Source organism: Callorhinus ursinus, unplaced genomic scaffold, assembly GCF_003265705.2.
Source record: "Callorhinus ursinus isolate GAN/ISIS: 27379988/994484 unplaced genomic scaffold, GSC_fseal_2.0 scaffold7, whole genome shotgun sequence".
Lineage (NCBI taxonomy): Eukaryota > Metazoa > Chordata > Mammalia > Carnivora > Otariidae > Callorhinus > Callorhinus ursinus.
Window position 1 is genome coordinate 15604508 of NW_027397069.1, and position 19610 is coordinate 15624117.

Sequence of the window (19610 nt, forward strand, 5' to 3'; positions counted from 1 at the left end):
GATGATTCACAGTTATTCATGAGATATAGATAGCCATCCTCCTGGAAAACATAGCATGTTTAAGTTTTTTATGTACTTGCAAAGATGCTTGTTCAACACGTCATTCAAAAATAAAAACATTGCAAGCATGGAACACAGTTTATCTAGATTGATTCTTGATATATATTTATATGTGCCTTAGTAAAATATTATTTTTTGGAAAAAAAGGAATGATGAAATTCAAGGCAGGATGACAAAAACACTATATGCAAATATGAGTGTGTGCACACACATATGCATTTTCACAGAAAAAAATCGGAAAAAAAGACCAAGTTATGTATGTCTGTGTGTATGTAACTTTTTGCATCTCCACATAATTATGTAATGATGAATTTTACACATAAAAATGTATTTGTTTTCAATTAGAACCGATATGTTATAAAATGAAAGTGGGCTTCAGTAAACGCCAGCTCCAAATCCCTTATGGGCCAAGAATTTTGTTTCAGCATATTACTGCCCAAACATTTGATGGTCATTTAATATATTTTGAATATGGCTAGTGTTGTGTAAGAGGAGAAATGATAGCAAAAATAAGTAGGTCTTTCACAAAACATTTTTTATCATTTATTTTGTGTTTTGGTTAAAATTCTATACTAATGTTACTCAGCAGAGACTCTAAGGCAACATAATCACATACAAAATGACTTACTGTGAACCATATGATCCCTGCACTTCCTGCATACATAATGATCTTTCCCACTTTGCAAACCTAATCATTTCATCAGCACGGACTCTTACAAAATTACCTGTTTACACTAATGGCTATTGAGCCACAAAGGGCACATTCCCTTAAGGTGACCCTAAGTCCTCATAGCCAAAGAAGAAAAATCAGTGTGATATTAGCACTAGTGGGAACTAATGAATGCCTATCCAGAGACCCTGGGAACATCAACATCATGACGCTACTTATTAGATAAATTCACAATAATGACCTAATACTAACTCTGCCCTATATAGAGCTTTGCTTTTTCGAAGTTGATTTGAACGCATTATATAAAGGATGGCTGAATTCATATTGGAGTAAAGTTGCAGAGTTATATAGTGAAGAATTAACCTGTGATTGCCTGCTCTGTTTTCCTCTCGCTTCTCCATTCTCACTACAACTCCAATCCTGATGTATCTTCCTGTCCTAACCCACTCTTAATATGCCAGATCAAAGACTCAAAGAAAGAAATTGCCAACTGAACTTTTGACAGAGGAACATTTATATTTTTTCAATGTTTCCTCCTAGACACCAAATATGACTTAATTTGGGGAAAAAAGAGGAGTCATTGAAAGAGTGAATCAGAGTGGAGAGAAAGATCTAGTATGTCGGGAAGCTATAGGGGATCTGATTTGTAGTGGACGTATTTTCCATTCCTGAGCTCCACTTAGCTAGAGGCTAGGTTTGCAGCCACCCCTATAGACAACTTCCCTACGATAGTCATGCCAACTGCACCCATCCTCCCTCTCCAACAGTAAATGATATTCATGGGCCACAAGGGTGGGACTGCTGTTCTGAAGGAAGCCAGAAGGAATGTTCCCTGTGGGTTAGAAAAGAGAATAAATAAAGCACTGATGAAGAAAAAATAATAATGTGAAAAAAAATTGATAAGATTGGTGAACCTGACTAATGTCATCAAAGAGAAGAGCATAGATAATGCAAAATTAGAAATGTCAAGGATAAAATTAGAAATGTCAACTACGGACACAAAAGAAACTCTTAAAAATCACAATTATTTTAATATAATTCAAAATAATTAAAATTGAAAACATAAAAAGATTGTTTCTAGAAAAATATAATATTCTTAACTCTAAAAAATACAACTCAACTATGCTCTAATAGAGTAAAAGAAAAAAAAGATTAAGTATATCTATTCACATGAAAAGATAAAGAAAGCAGAATGAATAATGGATAGAATTAATACCGAAACATTGTATGAGACAATGATTGCACATTGTATTGCTAACTATTATAATTAAACACATTAGACATACATAGCTATGCAGCAAATATGACAGCAACATTTTCTTAAAGTGGGAGATGGGGGTATAATGACAGAAACACAGCAACACTAAAGATTTTAATGCACCTCATTCACTCCAATGTGATTCAAGAGGATAAGAACAAAAATTAATAAAGACTAGAAAATCTAAGGAACCTTATCAATAATGTGGATCTAAAAGATTATATGTGTGTATACTATAATTATTACGATAAAACACAAGCAAAAATAAATATTATAAAATGTTTACAGTAATATGTTCTGAATCCATTGCAGTAGAATTAAAAAATTAATTTTTAAAAACTTGGAAATTAAATGCCAGCTTCCATCTGGACTTTTTATAACTTGATTTTTAAGCAGCTGTTCTGTTATGTCAAATGAGGAATACAAACCGTACTTTAATGTTTGCTAGAAAAGAGAGGTAGTTGAAATACTAATATCAGAAACTTTGAGATGCAGATACACTGATGCTCAGAGAAAATAATATATCTTATATGATTATATCAATAAAAAGTAAAGAGTTAAAACCATCTGGTTAAGTATGCAAATCAAATTATTGAAAAAACGAACACAAATATATGGATGGAAATAAGAATGACAATATAGTAAAAATAAATGAAGGACTTAATGAGTTAGGAAAGTGCATGATAGTTGAGAACTAGAAATCTAGGTTATATGAAAAATAAAAGTAAGATAGGTAAATCCTAGCTAACAATCATGCAAAAGGAGTATTTAGTCACAAATTTAGAAAATATATAGAGGAAAATAATTACAGAACTGAATAATTTTTTAAAGTATAAATTATAATTTTGACCTACTCTATAGCAGTGAGAATATAGACTGAATGCCAATAGGTTTTTTAAATTATAGTTATTTTATTGACATCATACTTAATATTAGAATGTAAATATACATATCTTCAGAAAGAAAGAGAACTTCGTAACAGTCCTAGGTTGTAGGTTTTGAATGACTAGAACTTTGCATTTTCTTTTTACTTTGCTGCTAATTGAGTTATAATAGGTTTAAAAAGGATTTCTACATCTGAAAATCATTTATACTTTGACATATAAATACATTTTCCTTTTAGAATATGTAAATCAATTTTGGCATGAAGCATCAAGATATTTTAAAGAATCTGGATTTTTCAAGGGTTGATGCTGAAGTGCTCATTAAAACCAAGAGCAAATGGGAATTTTAATGGCTCAGAAGTTCCAAAAAGCATAGTACAAAAGGAAAATTGTCTTTTTCCAAATGTTTTCCTCCATGTTACACACTTTGTTGCACATATGTGCACGGTTGTTAATGGGATTGGGAGAGGTTTCAAACCACCATGTCAAGTCTTGAGATCAGCTATTACAAGCTCAGAGCTTATAACAATGTTTCTTAAATCAGTATCTTACTCAGGCTTTGCACTGAGACTTGGATCACTACTTATTTTGTGATGTAGAACACCCAGTAGAATTAGAAAATCTCTACAGATTCTGCACCAACTGTTTCTGTTTTATTTCCTCTTGTGCACTAGTAGCCACACCTGCAACAGGAAATGGTTTGGGTTAGTTGCAAAACAGTCTAGAAATATAGACTGGACCCGAGTGATCGACAGGCACACATTAAGGGTAGATTCCAGGATGTACAAAACTGACTCTCAAGATGAAGTACCAACCTGCAGAACGAATGACATTCAGAATTTATCAAAATGAAGTAAAAACAAGCATCCTGTCAATTTGAATCACTAGGCCTTGTCATCTTTGGCATTTGTTACCAGTAAAAGCTAGCAGCATTGTCATTTCCATAGTGTTATGTAAAATATGCCTCCAAATGATAAAGTAATTATAAAAATCCCCATGCACAATTGTTCATGAGAGCAAATTGGAAGTCATCTCTGATTGTGGTACATCAATAATTGATGGCCTAAGAAATGTGCTAAGCCTTATGATGGCTAGTTACACTAAGACCCTGCGAAATGACTCCTTGAAAATAAGGTTATGCTCAGAACAGAACTATATGCAATTGGCAGAGGGGCAATTTCTATCACTACAGAGGCAACATGCTAACTAATTATATCCACAGTTACCTTTTCCCAATGTTCAATAATTACTAGATCCTTAGGGGCTCTTTTCAAACTATGCACCTTTTATCATATCATCCAATACTCGGGATGGAGTCTTTTAAAAAGTTGTTTTTTAGAAGAGGTGATATATTGTTTAAACATTTACATAGCTTAAAATAAAAATAATATAAACTAGTATAGAGTAAAAACTCTTACCCCTACCCACTTTTTCATTAATCCTGTACCTTCTCTCTAAACCCTGAAGGGAAAAATTTTTTAAGTTTCAGGAATATTTTTTAATGTTTCTTTATACAAAATGAAAAAAAGTTTTTCTTTCTTTCCTTCTTTCACAGTAGGCAGTGTATGATTTGTGCTGTTTAACATCCTATTTTTCCACTTAGCTATATATCCTGGAAATATTTCTAAGTAGGGAGAGATTTCTCAGTGTTTCTGTGTTGCTATTGATTATTCCAGTAAGTGGTTATAGCATAGATTATTGTAGAAGACCCCCAAAGATAAGTATTTTTTAAAGATTTTATTTAAAATCCAGTTAGTTAATATACAGCGTAATATTGGTTTCAGGAGCAGAATTTAGTGATTCATCACTTACATACAACACCCAGAGCTCATCACAGGTGCCCTCCTTAATGCCCATCACCCAGTTAACCCATCCCCCCGCCCACCTCCCCTCCAGCAACCCTCAGTTTGTTCTCTATGGTTATGAGTCTCTTTTTATGGTTTGCTTGTCTCTTTTAGTTAAGTATTTTGTTTTTTTGTTTCTTACTGCAAAGAATACTGTAACAATGATGTATGAACACAGGATAACTTGCAGAAGAAACTTGAACAATCAAAAGGAAAATTTAATTAATTTTAATTATAATGGGTGACAAATACCCCACGTTGAGGTTTACATCATTTTGCATTCCCAAAAGCCATGTTTGGAGAGTGTCTGATTTCATAAATAGAATGTGCTGCCAATGTTTGGATGCCTGCTAATCACATCGGTGAAAAATGGTTTCTCTTTGTAGTTTTAATTTTTATTTGTTGTATTATGAGTGAGGTTGAGTACCTTCTCATATGTTTTAATACCATTTATATATTTTTAAGACTTGTCTATTTATTTCCTTTATGTGATTTTTACTAATGGGATGTGTGCTCTGCTCTTACTGATGTCTGAGAGCCATTTGTAGCTGAAAAATTAACCCTTTATCTGTGATATGTGTTTTAAATTATTTTCCCAGTTTGATATTCGTTTCTGATTGCTGTCTTTTTTTAAAGGTTGTGTGGAAATATATACTTTTCTGTAGTCAAATATATGAATATTTTGTTTTTTCCATTTTTTTAGTAATGTTTAGAAATACCAGAGCCACTCCATTTTATTTAAAAATGTACATTGCAGGGCGCCTGGGTGGCTCAGTTGGTTAAGCGACTGCCTTCGGCTCAGGTCATGATCCTGGAGTCCCGGGATCGAGTCCTGCATCGGGCTCCCTGCTCAGCAGGGAGTCTGCTTCTCCCTCTGACCCTCTTACCTCTCGTGCTCTCTATCTCTAATTCTCTCTCTCTCAAATAAATAAATAAAATCTTTAAAAATATAAAAATAAATAAAATAAAAATGTACATTGCATTAGATTTTATGGTTTTATTTTCTAATATATTTGTTTTTCCACAACCAGATTTAAAAGTACGTCTGTGTCACCACTGATTTGAGATTCTAACTTATTATATACTAAATTACTATAAGTCTTTGGATCTGATTTTGGGATTTATATTTTGTTAAAATACTGTCTATTCATTTGTTTGTACCATGTAATACTAAACTGGATGAGGACATCCCACCGCCTTTGCTGTACTGTTTCAGAGGATTTTTAGAGTACTTTTGTTTATTCTTCTTATAAATTTTAAAATTGTCTAACTTTGGAAATGTATTAGGTAACATTTGAATGTATTAATAAAGAGCTAGGGCGCCTGGGTGGCTCAGTTGGTTGAGCGACTGCCTTCGGCTCAGGTCATGATCCTGGAGTCCTGGGATCGAGTCCCGCATCGGGCTCCCTGCTCAGCGGGGAGTCTGCTTCTCCCTCTGACCCTCCCCCCTCTCATGTGCTCTCTCTCTCATTCTCTCTCTCTCAAATAAATAAAATCTTACAAATAAAATCTTACAAAAAAAAAGAGCTAAATGATATTTTTGGGATGCTTATTCTTTCTCTTAAAAATTATAGGTAGCTTTTCCTTTGTTCAGATTTAATTTTGTGTTATTTAGAAGTATACTGAAGTTAATTCTTTTTGTTTGTTTCAATTTTTTATTTAAATTCTAGTAAGTTAACACATAGAGTAATATTCCTTTCAAGAGTAGAATTTAATGACCCATCACTTACATATAACACCCAGTGCTCATCATGAGTGCCCTCCTTAATATCCAACTCATTTAGCCCATTCCCCGGTCCACCTCCCAAGAGAATTCTTATTTAACTTAGGACATTTCTTGTTAAGTTTATGTCTCGATGTAAGTTATGTCTAGATGTTTTACCTTTCAGTGTTTTCTTCCATTACATTTTCAAATTAAGTTTATATAGGAGAGTTAATGATGTCTACATAATAATTTTACACTCCAGTAATTTACTGAATTTATTTGTGGTCACAATTTTTAACTGATCTTCTTAGGTTAGATAAATAAAATACTCAAAATTTGATATTGATAAGTGCTTAGATATGTTGATAATTATAAAACCTTTGTAAACTTTTATACACATCACATCATTCTACTGGATAAAAGTCTATAGGCTATCATCTCCAATATTAAATATAGAAACACGTTGGTTATTCTTTTGTTCCGATGTTAGTGGGACTGCCTAAAATTTAACCAGTTAAATATGATTCTGCCTTAAGGACTAATACAGACATACACAGAAAGGCACACACAGATATTTGCATTTATATATGTAAAAAGTGTATGTATGTGTTTGTATTGTATAGATATAAATATATACATACCTACATGATGTGTAATTTAGATTGCATATACATGTATATATATTTATGCACACATATACACACACATGTATACATATTTACACACTTGTACATATATATACATTTATGCACACATATCTATCCACACACATACACATAAAGAATTATTTGCTAATTCTAGTTTACTTAAGGGTTTTATTTTTAATTAAGGTGTATTCTGATTTTTGCCAAATGATTACTAAATGTCTATTCAGAAAATGCATGCTTTTAGTCCTCAGATCCATTATTATTGTAAATTATGTTTAAATATTTCCTCATATCTAATCCTTCTTAAAACATGACTCTCTATACTTTTATGTTATGTAGGCTACTTACATGTATATTTATAAATGATACTGCTATTGATCTGTGGTTGCTACCTCCTTGCCAGTCTCTGTCAGGTTTTGGCACTGTAGCTAGGCTGCTATTTTTTCTTAGATCCCTCATTCTTTTTCTTCCTTTGAGAAATTGATGACTCTCCACCAACCCTTTACCTGGGGCCTACTGACCCTTTAAGAAAAAGCTTTCTTAAAGTTCTAAGTTCTAGGATACATTAAAAAACACTGCCTTTTTTATTTCTCTAGCACTGAATACACTTATATAACCATACTTTTTGTGGAGTTATAAAAATAAATTTTGAATTATTCAAGAGATACTATTAAAACCTTCAAAATATGTGAAATAACCCTGAAATATAATTATCTATTCTATCCACTTTTGTTTAAAAATGTGCAATATAAAATTTTAAATTAAGGCAAATAGTTCTGTTGATAGTTATCTAAATAATTCCACAAGGTTTTTCTTTTTTTTTAATGTTTAGAGTCCAGGGGTAAATAGAAGAGGTTTGTGTTAAGCTTCCATGAATGGTCAAAAGTGCAAAACTTTGCAGGCTTCCAGCTTGTTTAAAAAAAAAAAAATTCTCAATATAAAATTCCTAGCAAATCTATCTCAGGGCATTCATTTGAAATGCTGTTTGAGTAATTTGGTATAAAGTGATACTAATAATATTTGCTTCTCCATGGTATTTGAAAGTAAATATGATTGTTGTCTTGTTTATTTGTTTTAACATTATATTATGTAAAATTATACATATACACACAAATTATACACACACAAAATTATCCATTTATCCATTCACTATTTCTAAAAATTACTAACTATAACCAATCCTCAATATCTTCATTCACATTCTTCCATCATTTTTTATTGAAACAAATCCCACATACATTATCTGAACTTTAAATACTGCAGTATGTATCTTTAAATTTATGTACAATTTAAAAAAATAGCTAGGGTACCATTATTATGCTTAAAATAATTAACAATAATTTATTAACATCTTAATAATTTAAAATATCCAGTGTTACAGGGCGCCTGGGTGGCTCAGTTGGTTGAGCGACTGCCTTTGGCTCAGGTCATGACCCTGGAGTCCCGGAATCGAGTCCCACATCGGGCTCCCTGCTCAGCGGGGAGTCTGCTTCTCCCTCTGACCCTCTTCCCTCTCGTGCTCTCTATCTCTCATTCTCTCTCTCTCTCAAATAAATAAATAAAAAATCTTAAAAAATATAAAATATCCATTGTTACAATTTCCAATTGCATAGCCATCATTAATTTTTTAATATAAAGATTTATTTATTTATTTTAGAGAGAGTAAGGGAGTGGGGGAGGGGCAGAGGGAAAGGAGGAGACAGTCTCAAGCAGACTCCTCACTGAGCGTGGAACCCAAAACGGGCTCGATTTCAAGACCCTGAAATTACCACCCAAGCCAAAACCAAGAGTTGATCTTTAACTGACTGGGCCACCCAGGTGCCCTAACTGTCATTAATATTTTAAATATAGCTTAATTTTCTTAATATCCGGATCCAAATAATCATCCAATGGAACGATATAAAAAATATTTCTCATTATTTTCCATGGCTGCAGAATTCAGTGTTGTGTGGATGTTTACTCAATCAACTATTTTTGGGATAAGCATTGCATTGGTTCCAGTCTTTTCTATGAAAACTAGTTCTGCAATGAAGAGCTTTGTTCATTTGTCTGTTCATATAGTTGATATTTTATATTTAAGATAAATTCCTTAAAGTGAGATGTTGCATCAAATGGGACATGAGCTATGTTGGTTATATTACTCAAGCCTCTTCCTTGAATATGTACCATTTGGATTCCCAGCATTTCATAAAAGAACTATTTTCTCACAACCTCACCAACAGAGGTTGAATTTAAACTTTTAGATTTCAGTCAATACATCAGGTGAGAATGATATTTCAACTTACCTTTATATTTATTTTTCTTACCATGAAAATTTGAGTATAGTTAGAGTCTGTTAAGAACCATTTGCATTGCATTTCTTTTTTGCAAACTGTCTTTTTATTTCTGTAATTCATGTTTTTTAATGCCCTCCCCCACCGGATTGACAGTGTTTGTGTGTCTATTTTTAGAAGGTATTTCTACAGTAGGAATATAACTTCTTGTCTGTGATATGTGACAAATGTGTCTTTTCCCAATTAGATTTCTCATTTCTCTGCTTATGATTTATTTTACCATGAACTTTAAAAAATTATGTTAATTTATCAAATTTATCTATCTTTCCCATTAATGGTTCTGGATTTGATACTTGGCTAAGATGGCTATTCTTCATTTTCAGTAGGTTGTAAAAATGTTCACAAGCTTTCACTCCTCTCATTAAAAAAAAATGAAGTCTGTTTTTCACCCCTTCAAGTTTGGTTGACTCAGGGACCTGCAATGTAATAGCCAATGAAGCATTGGTAAGGGTGACAGATGCAAGCAGAGGCTGAAAAATCCTTGCACATTGGGAGTTACCATCTTCCTGCACTGAGACTCAGCCCAGTCTGGACTAGCCGTTTTGTTGCTGAGAGACATACTACCCCAGCTGACTTTCAGACCTAGGGATAAGGCCATCAGAAGGGGCGCCTGGTTGGCTCAGTTGTTAAGCGTCTGCCTTCGGCTCAGGTCGTGATCCTGGGGTCCTGATCCCGGGGTCCTGGGATGGAGCCCTGCATCGAGCTCGGGAGGCCTGCTTCTCCCTCTCCCACTCCCTCTGCTTGTGTTCCCTCTCTCTCTGTCAAATAAATAAATAAAATCTTTAAAAAAAAAAAAGAATTGATAAGGCCATCTGAAGCCAGCCCTCCCCCCAGTTAACTCATCATCTGACTGTAGACATGCGATGAAGCCAAACTGAGATCAGTGAAGGCCAGCCCAGGGACGAAAACCTGCCAAGCAGAAAGAAGAGCCAAGTGGAATTTATTCATATTTTGTTCCAGTTCTTCTATGTTTTTGTCTTGTTTTGTTTTGGTTTGGTTTTTGAATTAACTCTGACCCATTTGAAATTCATCCATACACAGGAATGGATTTAATTTTTATTTTATTGTCTATGGCTAATCTGCTATCTCTACATCAATATTTAAGTCTGTCAGTACCTCTACTGATCTGAAATGCAAACATTGTCGCCACATAGACACACAAAATGGGGAAATTAATTTTCTGAATTTCTATTGTTGTCAGCTGATCATTCTGCTCATGTGCCAATAAAACACCACTGTAATTATATACACTTTAAAGTATATTTCAATATCTGTCAAGACTACTTATTCTCTCTTCACTTTTTTTTCAGTATTTTTCTGTTTATTTATATATATATTTTTTTGCTTGTTCTTCCACATAAGTTTTATAATCAAGTTATCTATCTCCAGAAAAACAGCTCTGGTTATTTTAATGGGTAGCATTAAATCATAAATTGCCTCAGGGAGAACTAATATCTCTTGAGCATTTCTATTAAAAAAATAAACTGTTTTTCTATTAGTTCACATCTCTTTTATGTCACATAGATCTCAAGATAAGGTAATTGTATGATTTTCTTTGTATAGGTTTTGAAGGTCTTGTTCTGGTGTGTTTTTTAAAAAAATATATGACTCCATTTTCACCATAATATGATGTTCTATAGGAACAAAATACATGAAAGAGGCAAAGGGCTTTCAATATTTTTTTACTAAAAGGAAAGGGAAAAATGTAAAACTAGGATAATGTAATTATTGAAATAAAAAGTAGGAACCCACAAGCAGTACTCAGGTTGAAAAATGATGTCTTATTTAACCTTAGGATGTTCTGATATTCACAAGGGGGCAAATGTTTTTTGTTTTTTGGGTTTTTTTGGACATCAAGTAGCACCAAAAATGGTGTTGAAGATAAACCTTATTTTTTTTTTCTGAGAGATCAAGCACATCCTATAGAACATAATATTTTCTTAAACTTTTCCAGCCCAAACAGTGTTTATACTCATTAGTCTGTGCTCATACAGTGAAAAAGTTATTGGATAGAGTGAATGGTTTTACAATCATGGCTCAGAATATATATTCTGCTCTAGTAAGCTTAGATACAAACATTTCCATTTCATACCAGATGGCATAGTCTCAGCCCCATGACAGTAATTATAGATGCATTTTGTACCATTACGGGTAGGCAAACAAGTATTAAACAGCTTCAACAATATATTTGTGACAAAAAAGCATTTCTGTGCTAATGTGTCAGCTATTACACACAGTGCTCATTGCCTTTTACAATAAAATTTTGGATTGATGGAGCTCCTCAATGTGACAATGCACATGGGAATTATATTACCCATTAATCATGTGTAATGTTAGAATAGAGCAATCCCACATTGAGTTAGTTAGTTCTGAATAACATGTTTCTGAAGACCTTTTACTTTTACTGTATTTCATGTGCTTAACAGAGAAGACAGTTATATTTCCATTATTCCCATTAACCACATGTTTCATCTAAAAAATCAATAATAAACTGTGTAAAAAGCCATCTTGATAAAATATGGTGGCACGATCTTATAAAATCCCAGAGTTTTAGGAATGCATGAGAAATCATAAGGAAATCATTCACAGTTGAGGTAAATCTTAAATAAACAATGGCTATATTTCTTTTCTTTGGTAAATCATGCATTGAAAAACCTTTAACCAATGGATCCAGACATTTTGCTAGGTTGGGTCTGGTATAAAAAGATAAACACACAATTTCTTTCCTTACAGAACTTCCAGTCTAGTAAGGTAGATTTTTTTAAATGTGTATGTTATGTTAAAGTAATAAATATAAACAATTATTTTCAGTTATAAAATGTGTTATTTTCTTTCAATTTTTACCAGCCATCTTCCATATAATCATTAAACTGTGGTCCTTACACAAAATGAACAATATTCTGAATTAATTGAAATTTATTAGCAGTAGGAGGAAAACATAAGCACATAGAAAGAAGAGAGAAAATGGATGAGGCAAAATATTGTGACACACAACACCCATTACAGATTTCAAATGTAGACAATTTCACAGCTAAGAATCTTTGATTAATTTCCTTTGATCAGGGTAGTTTTTATACAATAAAATATGCAAAGAATTCCACAATCTTTTATGACTTCTTTTCAGGTTAAAGATTTTTTTTTAAGGTTTTATTTATTTATATGACAGAGAGAGACACAGCGAGAGAGGGAACACAAGCAGGGGGAGCGGGAGAGGGAGAAGCAGGCTTCCCGCCAAGCAGAGAGCCCGATGCTGGGCTCGATCTCAGGACCCTGGGATCATGACCTGAACCGAAGGCAGATGTTTAACGACTGAGCCACCCAGGCACCCCGCAGGTTAAAGATTTGATTCTGCTAAAAACTAGAATACCTCCTCCAAGAAAACACACACATACACAAACACATATACATATACATATACATATACATATACATATACATATACAAAGAATTTGTATGTCCTCTGTCAAAATTGTTTCAGTTCTAAAATCAGAGACAAGATGAAATAGGACTTGTCAATGTAAAACAAATGCACAAACAGAACTCAAAATGATACAAAGGTGCATCTTCCTTATTTTGATAAGAGCCCATATTATGTGGTTGTGCATGCAAGTACGTCGATAGATAAGATGTTAGAATTCTGATCAAGTTCTTTTCTACTAATCCAGTTTTCCTTGTGAAACAGGAACAATATAATCATCAGTCGATTCCAATGAGATGGATGGGAAGATAAAATTTAATATCAAGAAGATTGTAGAGGGTTATGAAATAGTCCCCCAGGAGAGAGGTAGAGTGATTAATGAGTACACAAAGTAAGATTTGGGGACAACAGTGAGGGCATACTTGAGGTCGCCAGATTGCATTAAGGATAGATACACTTTTGTAGTTATAACCAACAGATCACTTCATAATGTATAAAATATAGGATCACTATACTATAAACCTAAAACTAACATAATATTATATGCCAATTACACTTCAATTTTTAAAAAGTTTGAAAAAAAGGAGATATAAGAGACATTTGGGAAAATTATGGAAATTTAAATATTTAATAATATTGAGAAATCTGAAAAATGTAATAAAACATGGTTATGGTTACATACTGTATTTCAGCCAAGTTCTACTACAGAGATTTGGATATATATTAGGCAGAAATTTGTATTTAATTGGGGCTACTTTGTCATATGAGCACTACAAAGTGGGCAAAGAAATGGAGTTGAAGAGAATATGAGAGGCAGTCATAAAAATGACTGACTAAGGAATTCCAGCTTTTAAAAAAGTAAAGTGAATACATGAAACTGAAGATAATGTACAGTTGATAGAATTAATGGAGGTCAGATATTCATGAAATGAAAAGTAGGAGGAACTCTTTAGAGTGAGAAAGCTGGAGAAAATATGCTTAAAATATAGGACATGGTAACCAGCAAGTGGAATGCATGGAGTTGTGATTATGGACAGTGTGTTGTCATTGAATAAGACAAAGGTTTTGGATATAACCTTGGAGTAATTGGGCCCAGAAGGATGGAGGTCAAGATCGTAGGGAGAGGTACATTCAAGGTGCTGAGTGTCCAGACTGTGAGAGGGACCTTCTACATATAGAACGGAAATCACTAATATTTAGGTAAAAATAGATTTAAATATATTAGAGTGAGTTAAAGTCATCAAGGAATGAGAGGGTACCAGTTGCCATAATGAGAAGACATAAGATTCAAGACCACATGCTTTTATATAAGTTGATTGCAGAATGTTTTGAAAGTGACTTTCAGAAGAAGAGCATTTCCCAATCCAGTGATATTAGAGCTGTGACAAAAATACTATACTACTCTACACTAGTTCCCATTAAATCAAACTTATAAAAGTAGTCAGTGACTGCTGTGGGTTGAACTGTATACTCCAACATGATAGGTGAAATCCTGACCCCCCAGTACCTGGGAAGGTGACCTTATTTGGAAATAGGGTCTTTGTAGATGTAATTGTGTTAAGGCACAGTCATTAGGGTGGGTCTTAAGCTAGTATTACTGGTGTCCTTATAAGATGAGTCATACACATAGACACATAGGGAGAAGTTCATGTGATGACAGAGGTAGAGATTGGAATGATGCGTTATCTAGCCAAGGAATGCCATGATAGCTACCAACCACCAGAAGCTTACAAGAAGCCAGAAGGGGGCGCCTGGGTGGCTCAGTTGGTTAAGCGACTGTCTTCGGCTCAGGTCATGATCCTGGAGTCCCGGGATCAAGTCCCACATTGGGCTCCCTGCTCGGCGGGGAGTCTGCTTCTCCCTCTGACCCCCTTCCCCCTCGTGCTTTCTGTCTCTCATTCTCTCTCTCTCTGAAATAAATAAATGAAATCTTTAAAAAAAAAAAAAAAAAAAGAAGCCAGAATGATTACTCTACAGCAGTCAGAGGGAACATGGCCTTGCCAACACCATGATCTCTGACTTCTCACCTCCACAGTTCTGAAGAAATTTCTATTGTTTTAAACTATGTAATCTGTGACAATTTATTACCAAAACTAATACCGTGCCTAAGAGATTTATAGGTAAATTGGTGTTCTCAGGGGTTGATCATCTTTATCTTAGAGCAAGAAGCTAAAACCAAGTGGAAATATTATGATTTGGGTGATGATTGGCCTGAATTCCAAAGGGCAGAGAAGATGTTAAGAGTAGATGTGTATTTCCTGACATTAGGGATATCAACTATAATGTTTAAAATATGTTCTCCAGATCACAAAGATACATATTACCTAAAAAATATGAAAGGCAAAGTTTAAAAGTTGAATATAGTTATTGTTTGAATCTCTTAGTATTGTAAATACAATCAGTCTGCCATTTTTAAATCTATTAAAGTCTGGAAGGATATAATGACTTCAATAGATTTATAAAACCATGATATACTTATTTCTTGAATAATCAATCAATTTCAAGGAAATTGTCAACATGTAAAGCAAACAAAAACACTTAACAGAAATGGAAAACAGCTAATACACACATTTCCTTTTGCCATAGGTAATTCCTGACATTCCTTTTTAGTAAGTTTATTGGAGAAAACAAACAATATTTAATTTCATTGTAATTCCCAAAGACAGATGGTAATAAAAACCTGTCCATCTTCCTGTGCTCATTATATGCTAAATTTATCTAAGGGAGATAATGCTGTTGTTAGGTCAAATAACTTGAATATAAACTAAACATTTCTTTTCCAGCAAAGGTTAAATCATCAAGGCAAATATTAAAAAATTAAGAACCATATCTCCAGGGTTAAAATGCTTCTTTGGTACACATTCAAAAAATATTTTTGCTGTTTAAATGAAGCAAAGGTTCTGCTTTCCATATTTATAGAAATACAAGTCATGCAATAGTCACTTCCACCATATAAAGTTTGTTAGGCTTTGGAACAATTTTTGTAACTGCCATCATTAACATTTATTTGAAAGGTGATAGATGCTGAAATTGTAAGGTTATCTTCGTCTAGGCTTCAGCGTACTAATTAATTTCTCCTTTGCACTCAATTTAAATATATAGATATAGACTCATATAGAAGATACCTAATAGGTGATATGAAAGCTTTTAAACAAAATATGCAAATGAATTACTTTGGTCTTTGAGATTTGATCCTATCTCCCTCCCCTCCTATAGCAGTTCCTATTGGAACATTGTCCGTAGCCCCTTGATTCTCAGTTTTGCTCACATACAATGAAGAGTTCCTATTCCTAACACCTATGACTTTATCTGAGAGGACTTCATCTGTAGGGGTATGCTTAGACCAAGCACAGGCTGGGTCAGAAATGTTCTGGAGTGAAGGTTCCTTGGAACAGCCCTCACCCCATGACGGACAAGAATTAGTGAGTAAAGTACCTTAACTCTCTTGCTCCTTGACAGATAAAACCCTGAGTTCTGTTCCACACAGTATCCCAAAGGCCTCAGTAGTACTGAGCACCAAATCCCCACAATGCTTGTCTTATCATAACACACACTTACTGGTTTCCTTCCTTCCTTGTCTCTCCCCCATTATTCAAATATATTACTTGAACTCATTCTTATTTTAAGGTATGTTTCTGGGGGATTCCAAACCATAACACCTAGTAAACAACATCAACACTGATATTTGCATCCCTTTTTAAAGCATTATTGCCTGGGTGGCTCAGTTGGTTGGGCGGCTGCCTTCGGCTCAGGTCATGATCCTGGAGTCCCTGAATTGAGTCCTGCATCGGGCTCCCTGCTCGGCGGGGAGTCTGCTTCTCCCTCTGACCTTCCCTCCATCTCATGTGCTCTCTCTCTCTCATTCTCTCTCTCTCTCAAAATAAATAAATAAAAATCTTAAAAAATTAAAAAATTAAAAAATTAAAGAAAAATAAAGCATCATCAATCCCCATTCTCTACCTCCATCACATTTATCCTCAAAAAAAAAGAAAATCTTGGCCTAAGTTTACCCTTAAATGTCCAATCGTTTCATTCCCTTTTGTAGCAGAACTCCTTGAAAATATTGTTTGTGTTTGATTCCTCTTCTTCCTTTCTCTCTTAATTCCACTTCATTCAGGACTTTGTCTACATGACTACACTTTACCCGCTCTTTTCAAGAACACATATAATCTCAATATTGCTAAATTTAAATGAGTGATTTTCTGTTTTTAGGCTTTTTGCTGCAATTGATATAGCACACTTGTATTTTTATGCTAAATAATAGCTACTCCAAAATAGCAATTCTTAATCCCTGAAGCCCATTAATGCTAACTTGTAAGAAAAAACAAAGGTTTTTGTAGAGGTGATCAGATCAAGGATCTAAACATGGGAATAATCTGGATTATCCAGGTGGGCCCTAAATTCAATCACAACTATCCTTATAAATAGGGGCACAGAGGGGTATTTGGTAAATAAAGAAAAAGTGACATGTGGACAGAAGCAGTGATTAGAATGGTGTGCACACAAGCAGAGGAACCTTAGTGGAAGCTGTAAGAGGTAAGGAAGGATTCCCTCCAAAGCCTCCGGAAGAAGTGTGGCCCAATAAAACTCATGTTGAACTTCTGATGTCCACAACTGTAAGAGAATAAATTCTATTGTTTTTATACCTTTAAGTTTATGGTAATTTGTTATGGCAGCCACAGAAAACTAATGCAATCCCACTAGGAAAATCATGCCTTCTTATTAATCACTTTGTGAATTCCTCATCTGATAATGTTAGCCTATTCTGGTTTTCAGTTTTGATCCCCTTCTTTTGCCTATCCAAACAATTTCCTTCTATGCTTTCATCAAATTTTATCTTTAAATGTCATCTATGTGCCAATAATTTTCAAATCTTTCTCCCAGACCAGATCGCTGTTTTGAATTTCAAATCAATCAAACTAATTCATATCCATGCTTAACAGATATCCATCAATGTCCACAACCCAACTTCAGGGCTTTCTTCCTTGAACACTCCTCATCCTGCTTCACCTAAAGTTTTCCCCTTCATTTGATGGGAACTCCATTCTTTTTCTTATTTAAGTACAAAATTTGGAGTCATCCTGGTTTTCTCCCTCTCATAAACATGATAAATATAACAGCAAATGCTGTTGGCACTACCGTGAAAATATACCTAACCTCTAATCTAACTCTGTGGATCACTCTGATTATCTTGGTCTAAGTCAATAGAAGGCTTTCCTTGATTATCACAGGAGCCTCCTTCCTCTTTCCTGTATTCCTTACAGTTGATTCTTGAGTGTCTAGAGTGAAACGTTGAAACTGTAAGCCAGTCAATGTCATTATTCTGTCCAAATGATTTCCTATCTTATGCAGAGAAGCAGCCAAAGTCACTGTAATGGACTACAGATCCTACCTGATTGGCCTCCTGTTATCTCTCAAATTTCAACCACTACTGATTACTTCATCCAGCCACCTGGGCCACCTTAAAAATCCTTGAAGAATCCAAGAGTTGTCCTTTCTGAGGCTCTTTGTTTGGACTGTTCTCATTGTCAGGAATGTTCCTCTGGATATTCACCTGGCTAACATCCCAGCTTCCTTCAAATCCTTGCTTAAATGTGACCTTTTAATGAAATGTACCTTTTCCATTCTATTTAAAATGTAAAGGCAACCTGCTTCTCATCTTAATTCCTCATCCCAGCATTCCTAATTCAATTAAACCTCAAGTTTTCCAATTTTTTTTTATTTTTAACATACAATATTATGTATTCATTATGTGTATTCTCTAATTTCTCCTTGCACAGCAGAATATGTATGAGTCAATGACATATATGTAATATTTTCTCTTTTGGACACTGATGTACTCATATCTCTAGCATAGTGCCTTCACAGAATAAGCAGAGATATTTGACTGAATGAAGGAATTGATTAAGGCAACGAACAAGACCAGTTATTAACATTTCCATTCCTATTTATCATGAGCAGAGGGATTTAATTTATTTACATTTTTTAAGCAGAGAGATTTTAATCTATTTCTAGAGTATAAGAAATGCTTTTATTTATATTTAAATTGCTTTTAATGTTAAAACTATACAAGTTAAAGACTTAAGACACTGATGAACTTACTTAAAGTCATCAGACAAGTACACCTAAATATGCATAGATACTGGATTAAGTTATTAAACCTTCATCCAGCCAAAGGCTTAATTATCTGGATTTATGGTCTGAAACAGATCTCCGTGTTTTTAGTTCTCATTTTTTAATTAAAATGTTTAGTCTTCTCATCTTTCTCCACCTCCTTTCTATTGTTAAGTCAGTTTAACACAGAGGTATAAGCTCAAAATAAGTTATAAGTTTGAACCATATCTGGAGTATCTAATACAGTTTCTTGGACTTAAGGGACCCGATATTAAGTACTGAATTATGCTGTTAAACACTAATTGTCACAATGAATGATGTACCTTATTACTCACATTATTTATTTGCTATATAGGGAGATGAAAATCTTCACTTGCCCAGCAGGAAAGATACATAAACCCAGCTGCATATAAGAATGAAAAGGCAAGTTGTAAAGACCATTGCAATGAAGAGTTTGTGCCCTTTGAAATGGGTTCAGGTGCTTTACACTTACATGTTTTCTTTTTTTTATGATTTTATTTATTTACTTGAGAGAGAGAGAGAATGAGAGATAGAAAGCACGAGAAGGAAGAGGGTCAGAGGGAGAAGCAGACTCCCCGCTGAGCAAGAAGCCTGATGTGGGACTCAATCCTGGGACTCCAGGATCATGACCTGAGCCGAAGGCAGTCGTTTAACCA